The following is a 6,767-nucleotide window of genomic DNA, read 5'->3' as shown; positions in this document are numbered from 1 at the left end:
GCTTCAGGCAAGTGGGCTTCGGTGGTTAAGGTGAGTGCATTCAGTAGCTGTGGTTCCTGGGCTCCAGAGTGCAGGCCCAGTAGTTGTGGCACACAGGCTTAGTTGTTTTGTGGCATGTGGGATCTTCCCAGACCAGAGATCAAACCAGTGTCCCTTGCATTGCAAGGTGGATTCTTAACCACTAGATTGCCAGGGAAGCCCCTGAGGTACTATTTTTAACATTAAAAGAGTGGAAAGACTGTTCAAGGAAAGGACTGGTAATGAATGGAAGGAGAGTCTGATTCTCTGAGCACTAATTCTGTAAGCAGTCATTAATATATATTGGTAACATTCATTTTTTTCCTAATCTCTTTTCTTATACCCTTCACTGCTGAGTGCCAAAGAATTGATGCTTTTGAACTGTGGTGTTGGAGAAGACTCTTGAGAGTCCCTTGGAATGCAAGGAGATCCAACCAGTCCATCCTAAAGGAAATCAGTCCTGAATATTCACTGGAAGGACTGATGTTGAAGCTGAAACTCCAATCCTTTGGCTACCTGATGCAAAGAACTGACTCACTGGAAAAGACCCTGATGCTGGGAAAGATTGAAGGCGGGAGGAGAAGGGGATGATAGAGGATGAGATGGGAGGATGGCATCACCGACTCAATGGACATGAGTTTGAGTAAACTCTGGGAGTTGGTGATGGACAGGGAAGCCTGGAGTGCTGCAGTTCATGGGGTCACAAAGAATCAAACACAACTGGGTGACTGAACTGCGCTGATACGCTTCACAAGTTAACATCAAGCTACTTGGAAGGACAATCCTCTTTCTAGGAAAATTTCACTTCACCACATAAAAATCTGAAACCCATACCACATTACTTGAATGGAATATTATAGTTCCTAAAAAATAATTATAAAGGCTTGCTATAATAAAGGAACAACTGAGACTTTATATTAAATAAAACATACATATAAATTAAAATAAAAATATTGTTGTTGTATTATATGAATTGAATTCTGGATGCTTTTCTTCTTTAAAATTTTTCCTTAATGTTATTTTAACACTGTTTCAGCAACAAGTAACAATGAACTGTCATTTTTCTTTTAAATAAAAGTGATTTTTCCACAAGATCATTTCCCTCTCCAGTTTTTAAGAGGAGAGGTTCTATTTCCTAAAACCCCATTATTGAACCAATCAAATTTTTAGTGACACTTCATTTTGGTGAAAATATTATTACTGATAACACTCCCTTTCTGAATACTTTGATAGATACTGTTATATATGGAATTAGAACCACCCTTTAAAGGTTTAGAAAAGGGTAGTGTGTAGAGGAAGCAAATTATGTCTGGATGTCATTAGGCTAGCTTGACTTTTATTGTCCAACAGAATTTTTGGATGATTGCTTTTAAGGGCTTATTTACTATGAATGGCTATCACAAAATAATAAAGTAAAAAATGATAGGAACCACAATCAGAAAAGAATATATTTCCTTCTTTTATTTACAACTAGCTGAATAAAGATAAAAATGACATAATTATAATTTTGTTGACCCTAGAATTAATAATCTAAAATTCCAAAAAGAGTATAAAAATTTTTATCCCAGATGAATCACACGAACTATCAAGAAAACACCCATATGTGTACATTTCTCATTTAATATGCAGTCCACATAATAACCCAACACTTCTACTTATCTGAATAATGTTAGCACTTTATGATTATAATGTATAAATGATTAATTTCATAGGCTAATATAAATTATTATCACTAGACCCATTTTTAAAAATTAGATAACAATATAATTCTGGTTGTTTTATGTTAGACTATACTGACCTGATAATGGACAGATCATCTAGAATGTCTTACATTATGTTGAAACTCCCCAGAACCTTTCTCAGGGCAGTCTTTATTTCCTTATTCCGGAGGCTATAAATGAGGGGGTTGAAGAATGGGGTCACCATAGCATAGAATAAAGTTGTGACTTTCTGCATCCCAGCAGAATGTCCAAGTCCTGGGCTCACATACATGACCATGAGAGAGCCATAGAACAGGGATACCACAGCCAAATGAGACCCACAGGTGGAGAAGGCTTTCTGTCTCCCAGTAGCTGAAGGCATATGCAACACAGCTGTTAGGACAAGAGTATAGGACCCAAGGATGAAGAGGAAGTTACCAAAGATAACTATTGAGCTTAGACTGTAGCAAAGCAATTGGGTTTTGGGGGCAGAGACACATGCCAATGCAAACAGTGGCCCTGGGTCACACACAACATGGTCAATGATGTTTGGTCCACAGAAAGGCATCTGAGAAATGAGAACAATGGGGACCAGGAACCACAGAAATCCACAGACCCAGCAGATAAGGACCAGTTTGGTACAGAGATGCCCAGTCATGATATTAGGGTAGTGCAAGGGACGGCAGATAGCAAGGTACCGATCAAAAGCCATAACGGTCAAATGCAAGCATTCAGTTGCTCCCAAGGAAGAAAAGAAATAAAATTGTAGGAAACATCCAACAAAGGAGATGGTCTTTTTATGTGAGAGGAAGTTGACCAACATCTCGGGACTGTAGAAGAGACATACCAGATCTCTAGGAAGGAGAAATTCCCCAGGAATATGTACATGGGGATGTGGAGTCGCTGGTCACACCATAAAGCACAAATAATGGCCCCATTTCCTGTTATGGTCAGAGCATATATTGTAAGGAAGAGTGAGAAGAGGAGGCTCTGAATCTTCCACTCATAAGAAAAACCTAGGAGTATAAATTCTCTTACAAAGACAAAGTGGGAATCTGGCTCAGAGATGTTCATGTTCACTGGATCAGTAACCTGCAACATCAACAGACACATATTAGTTAGGACTACCTTCAAATGTGTTCCTATTTAAGAATTAAGAGAAGACAAATACAAATTGGGGCACAGTAGATAGCTGGCTTCACAGAAAAAAGCTTTTGCTTGCCTCTAAATTTTTCCTTACTATGATATCACTAAAAAACTTTAAACTCATTTTGTAAACTTGTTATTCTTTGGGGAAAGCATGATCTATAATAGTTTCTCATAGATTTGATAGCATATATCAGAAAGTGTTAGTTGCTTAGTAGTGTCCAACTCTTTGCAACCCCATGGACTGTAGCCCTCCAGGCTCCTCTGTCCATGGGATTCTCCAGGCAAGAATACTGGAGTGGGTTACCATTCCCTTCTTCAGGGGATCTTCCTGACCCAGGGATTGAACCTGGGTCTCCTGAATTGCAGGTAGATTCTTCACTGTCTGCCACCAGGGAAGCCCCATATTCGCTCTTAATAAATGTACTAGTTTCTTTCCCTAAACCCATTTCGTGGGGCAACAGACTCAGTAAAGGCTTTAATTTTACTATTTATCTTTCAGTTAAATGTGCTACTTAACATACCATTCAACAGTGAAACAAGTGACTATGTTTTACCAACTTGTTAGAAATCATTTTAAAGTCAATACTTTTGCATTTCTGCTTAAGCACCATAAAAATTTAAGACCATGATATTACTTACTGACATTGACTTTTAATATTGTAATGTTGCAATGTCTTCTGTAGAAAGCAGTGGCTTGACATTTTCGCTTAATCTTTCACCTAGACGGAAGTTTGTAAAATAAACCTAGGTATGAGACTTTATATTTTTAAGTATTTTTTTTCCACAAAATTCTGGGATTAGGTTTCTTTATTATTTTGACCATGGGGTCACAAAGAGTCAGACACGACTGAGTGACTGAACTGATTCTTTATATACTCATTTGAAGTAAACAATTTCCACTATATGAGAGAAATCAAAAGCTTTCTTGGTCACAAGTAAATGTCTTTCATCCTACATTCTCATGAAAACTATGACAAGAATATAAATTCCCTGAAATATTTTGTGTGTGGCAATATGCAGGGATGTGAGTCCTAAAAATTGTGAGGGTTTATATTATGGGCACAAACACACAATTTTCAGAAGGAATTTTTCCCCACCTATTCTCCACACCAGTGCTCTACAAAGTCTTCTATAATGATGGGTGGAAGGAATTAAAATTCCTTCATTTAATAATATGAATCTTTTCAAAACTACTCCAAATCAGAAACATTAATAAATCAACAATAAAGAAATCATAGAATAAAAGGGACTGACAAAGAGGTGTCAGGACTCTCTGCTGTGCTCAAAAGATAAAGTTGTTGATATACATTGAATCTCTAGGGACCTGTCTAAATAATTATATCTTCTTGTCTTCAGATGGATAAAGAATTTATTGCTGCACAAAAATTAAGATTGCACTTTCTTTCCCACAGATTCTTCTGGGATTTGGCCTGTGTAGCATTAGGGAAGTTCTCCTCCAAGCCAAAGGTTCATTAAAAGTTAACCTATTGCATATTCTCTGAGGAATCAGTAAAGAGAAGTGACTATTACTCTGAGGCCCTATTGTTTACAAATCACTAGCCCATCTGAAATATGGATTCCAAAAGTTTCCAGAAGGCACAGTTTGAGGAGAAATAAGATACGATGTGTCACAAAAGATTCTTCAGTTCAGTTCAGTTCAGTCGCTCAGTCGTGTCTGACTCTTTGCGACCCCACGAATCGCAGCACGCCAGGCCTCCCTGTCCATCACCAACTCCCGGAGTTCACTGACTCACGTCCTTCGAATCAGTGATGCCATCCAGCCACCTCATCCTCTGTTGTCCCCTTCTCCTCTTGCCCCCAATCCCTCCCAGCATCAAAGTCTTTTCCAATGAGTCAACTCTTCGCAGGAGGTGGCCAAATACTGGAGTTTCAGCTTCAGCATCATTCCCTCCAAAGAAATTCCAGGGCTGATCTCCTTCAGAATGGACTGGGTGGATCTCCTTGCAGTCCAAGGGACTCTCAAGAGTCTTCTCCAACACCACAGCTCGAAAGCATCAATTCTTCAGCGCTCAGCCTTCTTCATAGTCCAACTCTCACATCCATACATGACCACAGGAAAAACCATAGCCTTGACTAGATGGACCTTTGTTGGCAAAGTAATGTCTCTGCTTTTGAATATGCTATCTAGGTTGGTCATAACTTTCCTTCCAAGGAGTAAATGTCTTTTCTTACAGGAACATTTCAAAGGTCATTGGGCATATTTTGGAGGATAAGGAAGTGATGGGCAGAGAACCCAATGAGGCAAATGTTGAGGTGAATAAACTGTAGGACATTGAGGATAAAAATTTGGAGAATTTAGAAATAGCTTACAGCATAGTATTCTTTAGATATGAGAGAAGTATTTAAGTTAATTGACTGAAATACTTCAGAGGCACATGTGACTTCCTGATTAATATGAGACATCAAATTTTTTATCCTTCAATTTTTACCTTACGTCATTTAGGGTTTACCAAGTATACTAAAACACCCAGGTGTGAATGAATGCTCTTATCATGTAGCATAAAATGATTGCAGACATCAGGAACACTTTGGTCTTGGAAACTGCCTTGGAACACTGGTCTGTGAACCATAAGCTGTTTGCGCACGCACATGTGCTCAGTCATTAAGTCGTGTCCGATTCTTTGCTACACCATGGACCACAGCCTGCCAGGATCCTCTATGCACAGGATTTTCTAGGCAAGAATACTGGAGTGGGAATATTTAAATGTAAATTGCTCACACTAAAAGTGTCATTCCCTTGTGGCTCAGACACTAACGAATCTACCTGCAACGCAGAAAATCCGTGTTCAATCCCTGTATCTGGAAGATACACTGGAGAAGGAAATGGCTATTCACACCAGTATTCTTGCTTGGGAAATCCCATGCACAAAGGAACATGGGGGGCTATAGTTCATAGTGTCACAAAGAGTCAGATAGAACTGAGCAACTAACACTTTCAAACCGAGAGACTAAAGGGGAAATAGATTACTTAGACTTTTATTACCTTTTAGTGATACTATGTCAGTCCTTAGAAACTCTTAAAACATTGCTTTGATCTTGTTATTTGCCTGCTTAAAAACCACCACTGGTTTCCTTATGCAAATTTCCCCAGTTCTCCACAAATAGACTTCAAATGCCTTTCTCATCTTACCTTTTCCTACTCCCCCTTTCAGATAAAGTGAATAACATTTAATTCTCTGAGTACTTTTCAGTTTCTCATATTTGCATCTTTGTGGTCATTTTGCTTATTGGAAATCCTCATTACCTCCCTCTGCACCTGCAAAACCCCATCTATCCTTCAATCTCTAGTTCAAATGACATTTTCCCATAATACTTCTCCTTATTCCCCTAATGGAACACCTTTTTCACCTCTGAAATTTTATTTAACTGTCTTTGTATTTTTCTTATGATGCTCATCAGAAACTTCTTTGTTTTGTCCTTAGTTATATACTTATTTTTTCTCCCTTCCCAGATTATAAAGTGTTTGGAGGCAGACAACTATTATTGTTCAGCTTTGAACTAGCAAATAGATAAAAATACATTCTATTTATTGGCCCTCATGAAATATTTGATTAAATGGCATTTTTTAATATGAATTTTGTTGTTTGTAAAATTAGCACCTTTGAACCAAAGTTATGGCAGAAAGTGAAGAAGAATTAAAAAGCCTCTTGATGAAAGTGAAAGAGGAGAGTGAAAAAGTTGGCTTAAAGCTCAGCATTCAGAAAACAAAGATCATGGCTCTGGTCCCATCACTTTATGGCAAATAGATGGAGAAACAGTGAAACAGTGGCTGACTTTATTTTGGGGGCTCCAAAATCAGTGCAGATGGTGATTTCAGCCATGAAATTAAAAGAAGTTTACTCCTTGGAAAGAAAGTTATGACCAACCTAGATAGCATAT

General features: G+C 38.3%; 1 pseudogene; it reads right to left on the bottom strand.

Annotated features, from left to right (window-relative positions):
* Positions 1–1,845: 1,845 nt before the first annotated feature.
* LOC138989544 (olfactory receptor 11H12-like) lies at positions 1,846–2,831 on the bottom strand (annotated as a pseudogene).
* Between the last annotated feature and the right edge of the window lie 3,936 nt (positions 2,832–6,767).

The sequence above is a fragment of the Bos mutus genome, chromosome 10 (assembly GCF_027580195.1).
Source record: "Bos mutus isolate GX-2022 chromosome 10, NWIPB_WYAK_1.1, whole genome shotgun sequence".
Taxonomy (NCBI): Eukaryota; Metazoa; Chordata; class Mammalia; order Artiodactyla; family Bovidae; genus Bos; species Bos mutus.
The sequence above is the reverse complement of the archived record's forward strand: the minus strand, read 5'-3'. Positions and strand labels throughout refer to the sequence as shown.